Raw genomic sequence first — 19,219 nt, forward strand, 5'->3', positions numbered from 1 at the left:
GGATGGCCCAGGTGCTTGGGCCCTGCACCCCATGGGAGACCAAGAGAAGCACCTGGCTCCTGCCTTTGGATCAGCGTGGTGCGCCAGCCGCAGCGTGCCGGCCGTGGCGGCCATTGGAGGGTGAACCAATGGCAAAAGGAAGACCTTTCTCTCTGTCTCTCTCTCTCACTATCCACTCTGCTTGTCAAAAAAAAAAAAAAAAAAAAAAAAAAAAAAAAGAAAAGAAAAAAGAAGGTAATTGACAGTTGTGGAGGTAGGATTAAGGAAAAGCAATTAGGGATGATGAAGCACCTCAGAATAAATACGGAAGGGTTCTTTTATTATTCTCAGAGAAGATGGTGGTCAGAGATAACAGAAGTTGGAGACCAGAGCAGAAGCAGACCATAAGCAAACTGTGGTGATATGACAGAAAGAGAAAGGCGAGGCAGAGTGGGAGAGAGAGAGAGAGGGAGGGATGGAGGGAGGGAGGGAGGAAGGGAGGAAGAGAAAGGTGGAGGGGGAAGCCAGGGGAATGAACTCAAGCTCTTTCTTTCTTCTTTATGCTCTTCTTCTAGAACCTCTGTGATTAAATCCAATAGAGGCCGGCGCCGCGGCTCACTAGGCTAATCCTCCGCCTAGCGGCGCCGGCACTCCGGGTTCTAGTCCCGGTCGGGGCGCCGGATTCTGTCCTGGTTGCCCCTCTTCCAGGCCAGCCCTCCGCTGTGGCCAGGGAGTGCAGTGGAGGATGGCCCAGGTGCTTGGGCCCTGCACCCCATGGGAGACCAGGAAAAGCACCTGGCTCCTGGCTCCTGCCATCGGATCAGCGCGGTGCGCCGGCCGCAGCGCGGTGGCCATTGGAGGGTGAACCAACGGCAAAGGAAGATCTTTCTCTCTGTCTCTCTCTCTCACTGTCCACTCTGCCTGTCAAAAAAAATAAAAAAAAAAAAATTAAAAAAAAATTAAATCCAATAGAAGCTGGAGGCAAACGTAGCTTCATTCATAAAGATCATAAATGTCTTGGGGTTCATAGCAGGGTTGTGAATAGGAGAGAGAGGATTTGGAGGGTAAACAGAAAATACCTAAAATATTCTTATGTACATATAATTTTTTAGAATATATATGGGGGAAATGTTATCTTCACATATTTCTAAGTTGCGAACCAATACATCCATATGAACTTGGATTTTCTTTCCCTACTCCTCTCTGAACCCTATTTAATTGACTTTGTGTGATAGAGTATGTCCTGGGATGTATGTTCTAAGATATGTTCTCTAATGTTTCATAGTGGTTTTGTAAAATATTTATTTCATTTAATAAGACTTTCCCTATTTTATATATATATATATATTTTAGTGCATGGAATTACTTTTACACCATGGTACCAAAGACGAGCATGGAATTACTTTTAGCATTTATGGATTCAAGCAAAATTTTAATATAGAGCTAGACCATTAAGAATTTTCAAACTTTGGTTTTTCTATTGTGTCTTACATTTTAAATTAATTTTTATTTTTAGTTTTTTAGTTTTTAATATGCTCAATATAGTTCATAGATAGGACTCTAATACTACCTTGAATGTTCCCAATCTCATCTCTGTGTTATGTTATGTATATGTCCAGTTTTTCATTGAGTATGTTATGATTATACGTAAACAATAAATAATGGCTGAATAAATTAGTATTAACTCATTTGACAATATACTGAAGCGTATATGTTCAAAAAGGACAGACAAAGCTATATATACAACTATTAAGACCTGAAGACACCGAATGAAATTTACTTAAATAGGAAAAGATAGATTTACATATTCCAATACAAAGAGAAATAGATGTCATATAAATGAGACCTACAAAGCAACAAACAAAAATAAATTTGTTGTTGGGGTTGGCACTGTGGTGCAGTAGCTTAAAGCTCTGGCTTGAAGCACCAGCATCCCATATGGGCGCTGGTTTTGGTACCAGCTGCTCCTTTTCTGATCCAGCTCTCTGCTATGGCCTGGAATAGCAGTGGAAGATGGTCCAAGTCCTTGGGCCCCTGTACCAACACGGGAGACCCTGAAGAAGCTCCTGGATCCTGGCTTCAGATTGGCGTAGCTCTAGCCGTTGCAGCCATCTGGGGAGTGAACCAGTGGATGGAAGACTTCTCTCTCTGTATCTACCTCTCTCTGTAACTCTTTCAAATAAAATTTAAAAAATGTTTTTTTTGTTATTAATTATACAGTGTAATAAAAACAAATACCCGAATCAATGGAACAGAATTTCCAGAAATTAATCCATGTATATAGAGCCAAGTGATTTTTTTTTTTTTTTGGACAAGCAGAGTGGACAGTGAGAAAGAGACAGAGAGAAAGGTCTTCCTTTTCCGTTGGTTCACCCCCCAGTGGCCGCTGCGGCCAGCGCGCTGTGGCCAGCACACTGTGCTGATCTGAAGCCAGGAGCCAGGTGCCTTGCCTGGTCTCCCATGCGGGTGCAGGGCCCAAGCACTTGGGCCATCCTCCACTGTACTCCCAGGCCATAGCAGAGAGCTGGACTGGAAGAGGAGCAACCGGGACAGAACCAGTGCCCCAACTGGGACTAGAACCCGGTGTGCCAGCGCCGCAGGCAGAGGATTAGCCTATTGAGCCATGGCGCCGGCCGAGCCAAGTGATTTTTGACGAAAGTGCCCAGACCATACACTGGAGTAAGGATAAACTCAGTAACTGGTGGTAGCAAAATTTGCTGTATATGTAGAAGAATGAAATTAGATTCTTACCTCTTACCATATAAAATAATAAACTCAAGATAGATGAAATACCTAAATTTAAGACCTGAGACTAGGAAGATACTGGAAGGAAATATATAAGAAGCACTGAAGACCTTGATCTATGTGATGGCTTCTTGGTTAAAACCCCAAAAGCACAGGCAACAAAAGCAAAACTGGACAATTGGGATTATTTTCAACTCAGAAGCTTTATGCACAGAAACAGAAACAATAGCATGAAGACACAGTTGACAGAATGGGAAAATGTTTGCAATCTACTTACCTGACAAAGAATTAAAATACAGGATATAGTAGAAACTCAAAAAACTAAACAATAGGAAAACCATTAATCCAGTTAAAAAGGACTTAAATAGGCAGTTCTCAAAAGAAGAAATGAAAATAGCCCACAAATATATGAAAAAATACTAAATATCAATAGCCATCACGAATTGCAAATCAAAATTACAATGAGATACCATCTCACTCCTGTCAGATGAATATTATCCAAAAGACAGAGAGTAACAAATATTGGTGAGCCTGTTGGGAAAAGGCAAATCTTACAGTTTGGTGAGAATGTAAATTAGTGCAGTCACTGTGGAAAACAATATGGATATTTGTTGAAGAACTAGAAATAGAACTCTGATATGATCTAGCAATCCTACTACTGGGTATATACCCAAAATACATGAATACACTGTATTAAAGAAATACATGTACCACAGTAGCAGCACTATTCACAACAACAAAAATATGGATTGAACCAAGGTGTCCATCTTCAGATGAATGACTAAAGAAAATATTATATATATATACACACACACACACACATACACACACAATGGAACATTATACAGCTTTAAATAAAAGCTGAAATCCTACAATTTGCATCAAAATGTATTTAAGTGGATGACATCATGTTGAGTGAAGTAAGTAGGACACAGAAAGTTAAACACTGCATGTTCTCCTTTGTATGCGGGAGCTACAATTGAAAAAACAGAAAAATCAGAAAAGCAAAGAAAAAGAAATACCTGTGTGCATAAATATTGCCAAGAATATAGTATCTTTTTTGTAAAGATTTTATCTGTTTATTTGAGAGGTAGAGTTACAGCAAGAGCAAGAGACACTTAGAAAGATCTTCCACCCATTGGTTCACTCACAAATGGCCACAAAGGCCAGAGCTGAACAGATCCGAAGCCAGTAGCCAGGAGCAGCTTCTGGGTCTTTCACTTGGTTGCAGGGGCCCAAGGACTTGAGCCATCTTCCACTGCTTTCCCAGGCCATAAGCAGAAAGCTGGATTGTAAGAAGAGCAGCCGGGATACTAACAAGTGCCCATATGGGATTCTGGTGCCACAGGAAGAGGCTCAGCTTACTATGCCACTGTGCAGTCCCTGTTTTATATCTTTGTCAAGTAAATTATTAAGAATGATATGCTGCTATAGTTTAATGATCTGTGATTATTTTAAAATTTACTGTATATGAATGAAATTGACATCTTTTCATTTGATTGATATTTATTAGGTCTTGCCTATATTCCTGCTAATCTATGTTCTTTTTACTTTCTACTTGTTGAATGCTTTATTTGGTGAAGCATTAAGCCTCTGACTATCATGTAAATTAAAAATGAGTTATCTGAAAAATTAGAAAAGAAAGAAGAAAGCAAGGGGAAGGAGAGGGGGGAATGATGAAAAGGGGGAATGGAGAAAGGGGGGAGTAGAGAAAGGGGGTGTAGGAGGGAAGTATCATTATATTCTTAGAATTGTATCTAGGGACTACATTAAATCTATTCTCTTTATATTAATATAACATTAAAAAATAACATTGCAGGAAGCTGTTACCAGACTCTAAGAGGGTGAAAATCTAGGGATTCATGTAAAGTGAATTTTGTGTCCAGATACCAGTTTTCCTGGGAGCTTTCATGAGCATTAGTTCTAGTGAGGATTCTGGTACTAGCTATTTGGTATAGTATTCTTCCAAGCTCAAAAGGGATTTTTAAGTGCTCAGAGTAAGGAGTGAAATTTTTGAAGCTTCTATTATTATCTAGGATATTTCTAGCTCCTTCCACTGCCAATATTTATCATTGTTATTCATCATTAAAAATTTAGCTCAAGGTTTTGCCACTTTTTCTTTAATATATAATTTCACAATCTCTAGTCTGTGTCCTCAAAGTTCCCATAAATCGTCATTGTCATCATCATCATCATAATCATCATCACAGATGTGCTCATCAGCTGATGCTAATATTTAAGTTACTGCGTGCCAGGAATTTTGCTCAATAACATATCTGGATTATCTCATTTCACTGTTACAATAACATAAGTATTGTAATTATAAGAATTCCTAATTTAGAGATGAGCGTTGCATACATACCATTTATAATCTTTTAAACTTATTTTCCCCTCCCAACTGTGAGTTCATGGGGGGTTTACACTTCCTTTATCTTTTATTTCCAAACCTCTAAAACTAAGAATTATGATACTCACATGAAGTATACAACAAATATTTGAATGGCTCTTGGTTTGTTCTAGGTTAATCTTGTTTTTAGATATGGCTTTAATGTGATCTTTTTAAAATAAAATGACATTTTGGTTTTTATTATGCCAAGTCAGAAAGCTTTTGGAATGATAATTTATTTTATTAAATCTACTAAAATATTTGTCAAATTAAAATAAAATCCCCCTTGGGTTTTAGTTCTCTGTTCTGTATGTATATTTAATTCAAATTGGATGAAAGACTGATAACACTGGATTTCTGCTATGAAAGAAAATGGGATAAGAGACTTCTTGGCAAAATAGTCACAGTTTTTCAACTTGTAAATTAAATTACAGTGTAGGTTTGCTGTCTTGCCCCCATTAACTTCTTGCCCTTTTTGGTTTTCTCACTCTCCTGGGGATCAGATTTCCTATGGTCCAGTATAACAGGCTATTGATCACCCCTCTGTTTTGCCATCCTCACCCCGCAATACAAATTGGTCTGTGTCAAGGGGAGGAAGAAGATAATTAATTTACACTCACATTGGAATTAGATGCATTCTAAAAGAAGGCAGTCAGTCACCTGGGCTTGGATCCCCAATGTCTATCTCTTTCAGGTTGTACATTTCCCAACAAACTTATTTTAAAGTATTAGAAAACACATAAATACATTTACAGCTATTTATTTGTTTCAATGAGAGTGGAGAGAGAGAAAGAGAGAGATTACCCATCCATTGGTTCAAACCTCCTCCCCCTCCATCACCCCACCGAAGGCCTGCAGCTGGCCAGGCAGAAGTCAGAAGCCCATAACTCAATACAGGTCTCCAATATGGGTGTCAGTTACCCAACTACTTGAACTAACACCTGCCATCTTCCAGGGTGCACATTAGCAGGACGATGGGACTCAAACTCAGGCACTCTGATTTGGGATTTAGTATCAACTGACCCTTGAACTGCTAGACAAAATACCTGCTTCTTAAATACGTTTAAAAAAACCCTGTGTGTACTGAATTGAGAAGAATCGGAAATTACCCTAAAATAAAATCTGGCAGTAATATTCACAAAGCTTTTAAATAGTTTTAATCATATTGCCTCTCAAATTTGGAATTATACATTCTTCAATATTGGAAACTCTAAAACATAGAAATGGTGAGATGTGAGATGACATTGGAATAAGTTTTTCCTACTCTGGCCATATATTATTTTCCTGTCAATATGTATAAGTTACATTTTCCAGGTATAACCTTAAGAATATTAGTTTGAGTCAAAGACATTTTTAAATGAAGTGTAAGCCCTGAAACTATTCATAATATGCATAGAGACAAGTGCTTTTCTCTAATATTTAAATTGTACTTTTATGCTGAATAACATATTTGAAGTATTGAGTGATAATATTCCTAAGCAGGGTGACGAAGTTCTGCAAGACACATGTAAGACCATTCCACTTCTCAGAGCACTGTGAATGCTTGTCATTAAATGAAGTACAGATAAATTAACATGCAAAAGGTTTCAGGTGAATACTTATTTAATATTGGCAGAGTAGAAATGCAGTTAATAACTGTAATTCTTCTAGTGGGTTTGGTTCTTAATTCTGTCATAGCAGTGAAAATATTTTTAAGGATAGTACATGTGCTTTTACCCAATACTTGGTAACTATCTTCTAAAAATATGTTCAGGGTAAATTCCCAAGTTTTAAAATACTGCCTAATAATGGAGTAGTGAGAGAATGGGCTTATCATTGAAATCAATAACTTACGCATCAGGAATATCCTATTGTCTTGGTCTTGCATCTAAGTTATATTTATCTCAGTGAATTCTTAGTTTACAAACCTTTCATTTCCTCAACTAACATGAATAGTAAGATTATAGAATTGGTCTACCTTTTTCAAATGGCAGAAAGTGAAATAGATTTGTAAATTTGTCTTAGATGAGTGGCTTAATAATTTAGAGTAAAAGATATATCCCCAGCAACTCCAGAACATTTCCTTTGGTGATACTTGTAGGATCATTGAAAAGGTGTTGAAATGTATTTTAATTTTTATTTATTTGAAAGACAGAGTTACAGAGAGAGGTAGAGACAGAGAGAGAGGTCTTCCATCTACTGGTTCACTCCCCAGATGGCCGCAACGGCCGGAGCTGCACCGATCCAAAGCCAGGAGCCAGGAGATTCCTCTGGGTCTCCCATGTGGGTACAGGGGCCCAAGGACCCGGGCCATCTTCCACTGCTTTCCCAAGCCATAGCAGAGAGCTGGATTAGAAGAGGAGCAGCCGGGACTAGAACAGGCACCCATATGGGATGCCGGTGCTTCAGGCCAGGACTTTAACCCACTGAGCCACAGCGCCAGACCCTCAAATGTATTTTAAACATGAAGCAATTTGTGTTAAAAATTTGAATTAGTTCAGGTGACATTCAGGAATCAAGTCACTTTCAGTCAGATTTCAGCTTGAGATGATAAAATCTGCATAGAATGGGAAAATATAATTATGAGTGCAGGTATTTTTAGTTATATAAATCAATGCAATAAGTCAGGCACATTGAAATAGAAATGAAGACAACTTGGTGCCTGATCTTAGGCATTATTATTTAAATACAAAATCCTTCTTGAAGGAGAAAATTCTAGAAATGTCCATTAGTTTTTTTTTTTTTTTTTAGATAGGAAATTAAAGGTGCTAAGGAAGCTTATAGACACATGCATCTTTGCTGAATATATTGTTGCCATACACGAGAGTAAGTGGGGATTTTGTCTAGTGTTTCTATGGTAGGTTTGTTGTGTTTGAATAGGATGACTTTCCTAGGTTGCCCAAGAAGCACTGGGTGGTGCATTCTGATCAGCCCAATAACTAGCAGTGTTATAAAGAGATCCTTTGGCTTTATGCAACAGACTCTCCTTCCTTGAACCATTATCCACATTGCCTGGCAGTGACAAGATACAGTATACTAAATTCTGGCCTAACTGTTGAGGTAAACTTTTTTTTTTTTAATCGAGATAGAAAGGTGCTCACTTCCAGAATTTCTGGAGGAAGAAGTCAACTGATAAGCTGCAAAAACTCCATTTGTTTAGTAACTTTTTTCTTTTGTGTTTTCTACATTCCTTAGGTATGCACATCAAGCAATATGAAACATCTCTAATTACTCTGATACTAAAATGAGAAGGAAAAGAGTTTTGTCATATCTCTAGTTTTTGGGAGAGTTTCTGGAGCACACAAATACTCAATGAATGTTGATTGATAAGATGAACAAATGAATGAAGCCTAATTTTATTGAGAACCCTCTAAATTTAGTATACAAGTAAAATTAGCTTTTTTCTCTATAGGAGGAATGTCCAATAAATATACTCACTAACTGAAGTTCTCTTTGTTTTCCAACTTTTAAATTGAAATCAGCATGAATCCTTGTCCCTCCAGTGCCTTGAGCAATTGCTGGCGTATCATGGTACTAATTACTTGTATGTATGAAAAACGCTCCAATAAGACTAGACACTTTTGTCATTTGCATTCCCTATACTCTAAGTCCTGCCTTATCATCTGTAGTCAAGTGTTCATTTTCTTTGACAGCTCATCTCATCTCATTCTTTAACACAGAGGTTCTCCTTCCTTTAAACCTAAGTGCTCACCATCTTTACATTATATTTGATTTTACATTTTTTTAGTGACATCAAGAAACAACAATGATGTATCTTTTTATTTAAAGATTTATTTATTTTTTGGAAAGTCGGAGTTACACAGAGAGAGAAGGAGAGGCAGAGAGAGAGAGAGAGAGAGAGATTTTCCATCTGCTGGTTCACTCCCCATTTGGTCGGATGGTTGGAGCTAGGCAGATCCTAAGCCAGGAGCCAGGAGCTGTTTCCAGGTCTCTCATGCAGGTACATTGGCCCAAAGACTTGGGCCGTCTTCTACTGATTTCTCAGGCCATAGCAGAGAGCTGGATCATAAGTAGAGCAGCTGGGACCTGAACCAGCACCTATATGGGATGCTGGCACTGCAGGCTTCGGCTTCACCTGCTATCCCACAGTGCCGACTCCAGTGATTTATTTGCTTCTGGGAATTTATCATGGAGGCAGATATAAAAAAAATAGTCTAACTCTTTTGGAAAATTGTCATTGCATTGTTATTTTTAAAAATGAAGCTATATTGTGTGTTTCAATTGCTGAACTATATAAAGTTATGTCTGGTTTCTGTTTTTAATATTTATTTATTTACTTGAAAGAGTTACAAGGAGAGAGAAGGAGAGTCAGAGAGAGAGAGAGAGAGAGAGAGAGAGAGAGAAAGAAAGAGTCTTCTATCCACTGGTTTAGTCCCCAGTTGGCTGCAATAGCCGGAGATGCACCGATATGAAGCCAGGAGCCAGGAGCTTCTTCCAGGTCTCCCACATGCAGGGGCCCAAGGACTTGAGCCATCCTCTACTCCTTTCCCAGGCCATAGCAAAGAGCTGAATTGGAAGTGGAGCATCTGGGACTAGAACCGGCGCCCATATTGGATGCTGGTACTGCAGGCAGCGGCTTTACTTGCTACACCACAGTGCCTGCCTCGTCTGGTTTCTTTTTAACATTCCCATCCAATGAATTAGAGCTGCTAACTTGCTTTCTCTTCCTACAGTTTCTCTTTCAAGTTAAATTCAGGTCTCCAAGCATATTTATGGAGTCCAAATGATTTATTATTTAACTTCACTGAAAAAGTTCTGTGAAACCTATTCACCTAACCAAAGGACTTGTTCTCTGTGACTTAAGTCATTCTGATACTGAGTCCAAAGTTAGGGTCTTGACTATAGCTTAAATCACTGTGGCAAATAAAGAACCCAACTGTTTCTACTTTGACAGTTGTTTGTGTGTAGGGACTGAAGACAGTTTTTCCTCTCTGGAGATGTTATAGTATGAAGCAAGTATGTATCTACTTGCTTCACACCCGAGTAGATACGGGCTCCCAATTGTTAAAACTTAGAGACTAGCTCATTCAGGGCATGTCACAGTGGCTGTATTAGGAAGGACTCCAACCTCAGGCTGATATTGCATAGCCAGCCCTTCTTAAAACATGGGAGAGCTTGAGGTTAGGTCTGAGTCTCTCATTTTTTCCAAATGATTTTTTTCTTCAGGGCACCTGCTTTTTTCATGACCTGGCTTTGGAGAGATTCTGATAACGTTAAACATCCTAGAGTAAAGTTTTTTTAGAAATCTCCTTAAAGCAAAAACAAAAACAAAAACAAAAACAAAACACAGTGCTGTGGAGCACATGTTAAGCTCTTGCCTGCTCCGCTTCTTATCCAGATCTCTGCTAGTTTGCCTGGAAAAGCAGTGGAAGATGGCCCAAGTCATTGGGCACCTGCACCCATGTTGGAGAGCTGGGTGAAACTCCTGTTTTCCTGGCTTGGCCTGGCCCAGCCCTGGAAGTTGAGGACATCTGGGGAGTGAACCAGTAGATGGAATCTCTTACTCTCTCTCTCTTTCTAACTCTGCCTTTGAAACACAGTAAGTTAAAAAAAAAAAAAGAAAGAAAGAAAGCTCTTTGGCCCTAGATACCCTTAAGAGTAGCTGCTTTTGTGCAAGAGGAATGCTGCCCAAATCTACCAACTGCCTATATGTTAAATCCTGGAAACATACATTTAAAACGCATCTGCTATATACTTGAGGTGGATGCTTGCTGCTTTATATTGTAAACTGAAGTGTTTACTCCCCAAACCATGATACTCCCTAATGTAATTAATGCCTTTACCAAGAAACTACTAGCAGTATTCACAAGATATTTTTCTCTCTTGAAAATATAGCATGCCTCTCTGGGCACATTGCTTCACTAGCATACAAAATGGAAACAATTCAAAGGTCCGAACGTACAATAAGGTCTAAGTAAACTGTTGATATACTTACATAGTTAGATATTATGCAGGCATTATTAAGACTAAGGTTATGGAAACTGTGTAATGGCATTCACATGCTTACAAAGGGCCAGCTTTGTGGCACAGCATGTAAAATTGCTCTTGTGACATTGTCAGCTTCCTATATGGGCACCGGTTACTGGCTAGCTGTTCCTCTTCCAATTCAGTACCCTGCTAATGGCCTGGGAAAAGCAATGGAAGATGACCCAAGTGTTTGGGCACCTGCCACCCATGTTGGAGACACAGAGGAGACTCCTGGCTCCTATCTTCAGCCTGGCCCAGTCCTGGCTGTTGCAGCCTTTTGGGGAATGAACCAATGGATGGAAGAGCTCTCTCTCTTTCTCTGTCTTTGCCTCTCCCTCTGACTCTGACTTTCAAGCAAATAAATAAATCATAAAAAAGAATAGTTATGAGATGGTGGGCATTTTGTACACTGGTTGAGATGCCCGGACCCCATATCAGAGAACCTGGATTTGAGTCCCGACTTGGTTTCCCACTCTAGCTTCCTGCTTATGTGCACCCTGGGAGGCAGCAGGTGGTGTTTCAAGTAGTTGGATTCTGCCACCTATATGGGAGACTATTGACTTCTGGACTGCTGGTTTTTGTGCGGCCCAGCCACAGCTGTTGCCAGCAATTTAAACTAGTATATGAAAGATTGCTGTCAGTCTCTCTTTGCCTTTCAAATATAAAAAAAAATTGCTTATGAGTTATTGATAGGACAGGTGGGGACACAAACATACAGGGATCTTCAAAAATTTCATCAAAAATGCATATTATAAACAAACTATGAATTGATTTAAAAATTTTGCACCAAAATGAGCCTATTTTTAAAATCCATCTACTGGGGCCGGTGCTGTGGCTCACTTGGTTAATCCTCTGCCTGCTGCACCAGCATCCCATGTTGGCCCCAGGTTCTTGTCCCAGTTGCTCCTCTGCCAGTCCAGCTCTCTGCTGTGGCCCGGGAGGGCAGTGGAGGATGGCCCAAGTGTTGGGCCCTGCACCCGCATGGGAAACAAGGAGTAAGCACCTGACTCCTGACTTTGGATCGGCGTAGCTCTGGCCGTAGTGGCCATTTGGGGGGTGAACCACCAGAAGGAAGACCTTTCTCTCTGTCTATAACTCTACCTGTCAAATAAATAAATAAATAAATATTAAAAAATTCCATCTGCCATGAACTTTTAAAATTTCCTCATATATAATCTACTATATTTCATTCCAAGATATGTATACCCTTTGCTAGACCCTTATTTTTTGGAAGGGCATAGAGTTCATTACTAGAAAGTTTTAGATGACTGAATGTGCACACAATATCCAGAGAGTGGTATGATGCAGTTCTTTGTTTTTTACCTCTAGTCCTGGTCATGTCCATTATGAGTCAATTTGGATGGAGATTAAGGAGTCTCTTCTGTATGGGACTGCTTTCATCTCTGGCTCTATTAATGTCATTTGTCTTTGGCTATTCCCCGAGGGTTTGACTTCTTTGCTCTTGGCTCTGACCTTAATTCCTTTGGTTTGTTTTTTTCTAAAAGCTGATGTGTGTGTGTGTGTAAATGACACATCATAGTCATGCCTCATGGGTAAGCATCTACAAAACCAACAAACTTCTTCAGTACTAAAATGATCAACCTCTTAGAAAGTAATTGTTTTCTTTGTCTCTTTTATTTTGTTAATGTAGTCTGGGTCCCTAATGACATAGCTACTTGCTCTGTACCAAAAATGAATAGGTTGAGAAAGAGACTATCTACCCATAATTTAGAAATCTTACCAAAAGGTTTATGGTGCTTTTATGAGATTGCATTTAATTTTTTCCATTTTTAATAATATACAAGGAATTCTATTAAGAGAAATATGCAAGGATAAATTAAGAAATCCTTGAAGATGAAAATATTTATTTTATTTATAAAGATGTTGAATTCCAGGTCAGTTAAATGAGGTCTCCAAGAACCAACAACTCATGAGTAGCAAATTCAGGACAAACATGTAGATTTTCCAGGGAGGAAGCATTCCAGTGGCAGGCAGGTCAGCTGTGATGGCAAAATCATATTCCTAGGGTAGTCCTGCATTTTTCAGCTGCATTAATTAGAGAAGTCTTTACACCTCTGCACCTCAGTTTCCTCATTTATAAAATAATTGATTAGGTTGTAGTTTCTCTATGGTTTACCCATGATAGTGCATATAAAGTGTCTGGTAGAGATGTCACATAGTACGTGGTCAATAAATGCTATCTTGGTTGCTTTCTCATCATTCTGACTCCTGTTGCAGATCCAGTATGACAAGCAGCATCTTCCTGTGAGCTCCTGAATTATGCTTTATTATTCTTGTACTTATACACATGCTTTATGCTTTGGCCTGAATTGTATTTCCCCCAGATTCATATATTGAAGCCCCAACCTCCAGTCCTTCTGAATGCAGTATTTATTTGAACTAGGGCCTTTAATAGCGGGATTTAAGTTAAAATGATGCCTTTTGGGTGAGTCTTGATGCCATTTGACTATGAAGGTGTTTGGTCCCATGGAGGGAAGTGTGCCTAGAGATAAGAACATGTGAGGACACAATAAGAAAGTGGCAATCTTAAGCCAACAAACGAAGCCTCAGGGGAAACCAAATTAGCTAATACATTGAACTTGTACTTCAACATGCAGTACTGTGAAAAAATAAATTTTTCTTGTTAAAATCATTCAGTCAATGTAGTACTTTGTTATGGCAGCCTGAGCAAATACACACACCTTTCATCTTTAAGTAGAAATTAAACGGCTTGAAGGAAACCCTACACTGTATGCCTTTGTAATGATAGAAGATGACCAATATTATCTTGATAATAACTATGATTTGTATTAAGGATAGGAACTTCACTTTTTTTTTCTTTTAAGTCTCCCATGGAGTCCCAGCTATTGAGGTTACTTACAACTATAATATAATAATGAGGATTATGCATGATATTTTTTCTTTTGCAAATAGTGACTAGGTTTGTCCTTTTTGTGAAGTCATAGGAGTAAATGCAATTAGAGCTGAAAACATTACTCCTTATTGCTTGTCCAGACATAGGAAAGGAGAATTAAATCTTCAAATGTAATTTCTAAAATTAAGATTAATGGCCAGGAATATATGATTCCCTTATATACTGATGACCTCATGCTGTTCAAGACCAAATGTGGGGGCTTCTCACTATCTTTGTGTTAATGAATGTGATTGAGTTATTTTAAATGTAGTCAGCAAACAAGATTAACTCATCTATATTGGAAGTTTGCCTTGTATTTTTTAGAGAATCAAAACAGGAATCATAAAGGAGAAAGTCAAAGGATTTTTTTACTGAATTTTAGAAATTACATTTCTCATTTTTTAGATTATGGGAAATGTGGGAGAAAATGAGTTATCCTAATTAATTTATGGAAAGGACATCAAGAGATAAAATTTATATTGTTTTCAACATTTGCCAAGTCTAAAAGCTCAAAGGCAAATTTAGTGATAAATGACAAATGTTCTGAACAGTGGAATATTAAGATAATTACTGCTAAATGCTGAAAATAATCTTTAGGGATATGAGGAAGCTATTTCTTTTTGAACAGGCATGAGTTTTTGCATACACCCTCAGCAATTAATGTGCATATCCATTCATAAAGAACAGTTTCTTGTGTCTTGTTACTGTAACTTGTTGAGCAATTTTTGAATAGTAATTAAAAACATTGGAACTAATTCTCATATCTGCAAATATACGATATCAGACTAGATAGTTTCCAAAATACCATCTAAATTAATGTTCTGTGGCTCTATTTTATTTTGGAAAATGGAAAAGTGGAGGTCACATTTGATGTCACCTAAAGTGGCATTTGGTCATGTTAGACTCCTAAAGGTAATTTGTGTAGCAGAAGCAGTAATGGGCTCTTGAGGTCAAATACCAAGTTTAAGCTCCTAGTTGAGATTTCTGTTTAAGCCAGATTTCCAGGACTAGAAGAATGGATACAAAATAGAAAATTTTCAATGTATTGTTGAATGAAGGGAGAGGCTAATATTTACAATATATTTTGAATCTATAAGATTCATTATGGTACAACCTACACATATTTTTGGAGTGATGTTAACATTTGCCTACTCAATAATATTTGTTTAGAAGTTAGAGAAACATATCAATTGTTGCTGTTAAATTAAATACAATGATCTGAAACAACAATAACATTTTCTAGAATGTTTTCCTTCAAAGTAGAAAATAGTGAATTCTGTCTTGTCTTTTCTTGCCATCATCTACTCTTTTTTTCTTTTGTATTTTATCAGAATATACTATCATTGTAGAAACATCCATATTCTCTTTGAACATAAACTCCATGAGGACAGAGACACTGTGTTTCATGAACTGAATGTAATTGCAATGAAATGTATTTGTTGAATGGATGAGTGAATGAATGAATACTGAAATTTGCAAACACAGAAAGGTCAAGTGATATCTGGCTCACTTTTCATTAGTGATGGAGAGAGGTAGTCTAGGAGGGAGGGAGTGATATATTTATGTACAATGAGTCTTTAAAGACTTATGGAAAAATGCATATTATGAAAAAGTTATGCATGGATTTCAGGGTGTTTTGGACACCAAAATAAACTTACCATTTAATTTCTTTATTCATGAACATTTTGAAGTGCACTTGTATGTCTCTATATTTGTAATATATCAAGAGATATAATGTTATTTTCAATATATCAATAAACAAAGGCTCTGCTTGTCTTATTAGTTTTTTGGTCAACTTTAAGGGAGGATACCTATGAGAAAAAAAGGCCAAAATTAAATTTAAGAAGTTTAAAATCCTAGCCATTCTTTTAAGAAGCCTGATTTGTTTGAAAGGAGAGAATATTCTACATATTAGCCTAATGGGATGTAAGAATTGGAGACAACAGAATTTATCCTCAACTGTAGTGTTTTAGGTATAGCTCTGCTGGCAAGTACCTTAGCATTACCCTCCCAAATAATTATCACAACATTTCTCTGCATATCTGAGTTTGGTGCGTACTTTCTGTAACTTAGGAGCCGGATGTAGCTAAAAAGCTATATACGAACAATCATCAGAATGGGAACAAGCCCAGCATTCTGACTCAATAGGGTTAGAGGAAATCAGCTGCCTAATGAGGCTCTTTCTCTACCTCCTGCTCTTGTGAAAAATCGAGGCTTTAGTATTTCATTATGAATCTGTGTGCCTCACTTCTCACCCTTTCTTGGTCTGAGAATCAAAGGATATTTCTGTCAGATTTCACCCTTGGAGTTCTCATCTTTACTAGTGGCTTTAAAAATCACCTCTACATAGATACCTCTGCAAATCCATATTTGAAGTCACATAGTTCTTTGCCCTTCTCACTACCCTACATTCCAACTAAATAGTCTTTATTTTTAATTTTTTCCTAGTTTGACCCAATGAATGCATATTTTCTGAGGGTCAAAATCATGTATATATTATTTCATTCTTTTTTATCAATAAATTATGAAGCAATGAACAAGACTTTTACATTTTTCTCTTTAGCATATATGTTGCAGGATATTGAGCTATTTTTTAGGAGTAGGGAGTGTCAGGGTGATTTTCTGGTTTCCTTTTTTATTTCCTAAATAAAAGCACTAAGTAAGTGTGACATCTACATCACTTTTGAGACTACATCACAATTGAGACTGCAGAATCAAATTTAAGAGATTTAGTCTCTTCTCAAATTTGACTCTAAAAATAACTTATACTAACATAGATAACTTTGCATCCTCATCTTTGTAATATGGTTGCCACAGGCAGATTTAAGACAGAGAAGTTATTGCAACAGAAAAATCATTTTTTAAAATATGAAAGGAGAGCTATTTACTGACTTCCCATAATGCATTTGAAGTGAATATCCAAAGAACATGTTTTTGATTAAGTCTATCTAGGCACCATTTAAATATCTTAACAATTATTTAATATTTTTGTATGTTTCAGAAATCCTTAACTTTTCTACACTACAGCTTAGTCTTTTGGTTTTATATCAAGGTTTCCTAAGATATCTCTCTGACTTACACAAACCCCAGATCTGAAATGAAGTTGAAATATATACGATATATTTCATATCCATCCATCCATCTATGTTATAAAGTTTGAAAGATATATGATCCACAGTGCAGGAGCTCGACTTCTGTGGGCCATAATGCCCTTCTGGACAGGCCTTTCTCATTTACAAGGTGCCTGTCTCCAGTACAACTATCAATCCCCATTTCCTAGGTGGTAACAGTGGCAAAGAGAGAACATGAATTTTTCTTTCTAGCCCTGGATATTCTAGAAATGCATTTCTTCTTCTATAGCCATGGAAGGCAGATCACTTCCATCACCATTTCTGTATTGCAAGCATTCCAGACCCTAGGTTTATTTTTGTCTAGTTGCATGATTTCTCTCTACTTCACCATGGATGATTACGTGTTCAACTTGTTTAGGTTATTTGTGGCCCTGGCATCTCTCCATGAAGCATTTGCTTTACATATTCGTAAAATGAATGCCATTTGCCCAACAGTTTGACCATAGACTAACAGGAATTTATAAAAATTGCCTATGGTTTAGCTGAGCAACTTAATATTTTAATTATCAAGTATATCTTTTAAAAGTACTATATTTGGAAATAAAAATGCTTTTCAAACATCCATGTACAGTTATCCAAAATCAGTTTTAATACATTGATGATTTCTGACGTTATACCCTGTGAAGGACTGAGGTAAAGAATTCCTCAATGTCGCTTTTTGATCCTCAGAGTTTCTCTCTTGCACTATATTTAGATATGGAGCATGTCTAATTTTATGCTCCTGTGCTTCTCTGTGCTTCTAGTGCTTATCGTAATCCAGCTAAAGTGACAGGGCAAAGTGTGAAGAACACATTCTGTCCCAAGCAAGCTAAACTACAACTGCATGAGGACCTTCTGTGCTGGGTCCCTCTCATCCCGTTGTTCACCCATGTATTCCTGATGTGGAAACAGAAGTCAAAGTCAATAAATGATTTTCTTGGTAAAGTGGTTATAAAAACTTAACTCAAAGTACTATATTCACATAGTAAGACTTGAAGTGACCAGGATGTTGGTGATGTAACTTGATTGATCAGATGGTAACAGCTACCAATGAAACTTTCAATAAATTCAGTTAGGTTTAAAACAGATCAATTAATTTACTTTAACTCAATTCAACATACATCTATTGAGTGCCTAAATATTTTGAGTGTGGATAAACACTGATGAATATAATACATTTATTGTTTCCGATCTAACAATAAAAGTAGTAAACAAAATAAAGTGAAATATAGTTCAATAAGTAGAATAATATAATTTTGTAAACAATGTTGGACTAACAAGGGTATGAATTAATTAGACTTTATTGGGGGGCGGGCTATGTTGAAGAGGTTTTCAACAAGTGTTTCCTGGAGGAAATTATGCAAAAACTGGATTTTGAACTCAACATGCCAAAAGTATGTTGAATTTCAAGGTGGAGTTATGTTTAGAATATTGCATTCTTTGCTCTGACCACTATGGTTCTGGGAAGATTCTTAGTCATAAAATACTTGCTGTTTTAATGCATACATGTATTCACTGTAGCTATCTTAAAAAATAAAGTGGATATTTAAATGCACTTATATGTGAAAACACACACACACACACACACACAGACACACACACCCCTAAACGAGACGACAAACAGCTCTGACCTAGGATTCTGGGTTCTGCAGTGTGGGTGGCATCCTCTGGATTTGTGAAAAGAGGTAAAGCTTTTTAACCATCTTAAAGAGAGCAAGAAAACCAACAAAAATAGTAGAAAGACAAAATGAGCATTAATCAAGAGACATGGGTTTGGGGCTGGCGCTGTGGTATAGTGGGTAAAGCCACAGTGGACAGTGCCGGCATCCCATATGGGCGTCAGTTGTAGTTCCAGCTGCTCCACTTCCAATCTAGCTCTCTGCTATGGCCTGGAAAAGCAGTAGAAGATGGCCACGTTCTTGGGCCCCTGCACCCACATGGGAAACATGGAAGAAGCTCCTGGCTCCTGGCTTCAGATCAGCGCAGCTCCAGACATTCAGACATTGTGACTTTCTGGGGAGTGAAACAGCAGATGGAAGATTCTCTCTCTCTCTCTACCCCTCTCTCCCTCTCTCCCTCTCTCCCTCTCTCCCTCTCTGCCTCCCTCTCCCTCCCCCT

Source organism: Oryctolagus cuniculus, chromosome 1, assembly GCF_051225735.1.
Source record: "Oryctolagus cuniculus isolate XC-2025 breed Fujian yellow rabbit chromosome 1, ASM5122573v1, whole genome shotgun sequence".
Classification (NCBI taxonomy): domain Eukaryota; kingdom Metazoa; phylum Chordata; class Mammalia; order Lagomorpha; family Leporidae; genus Oryctolagus; species Oryctolagus cuniculus.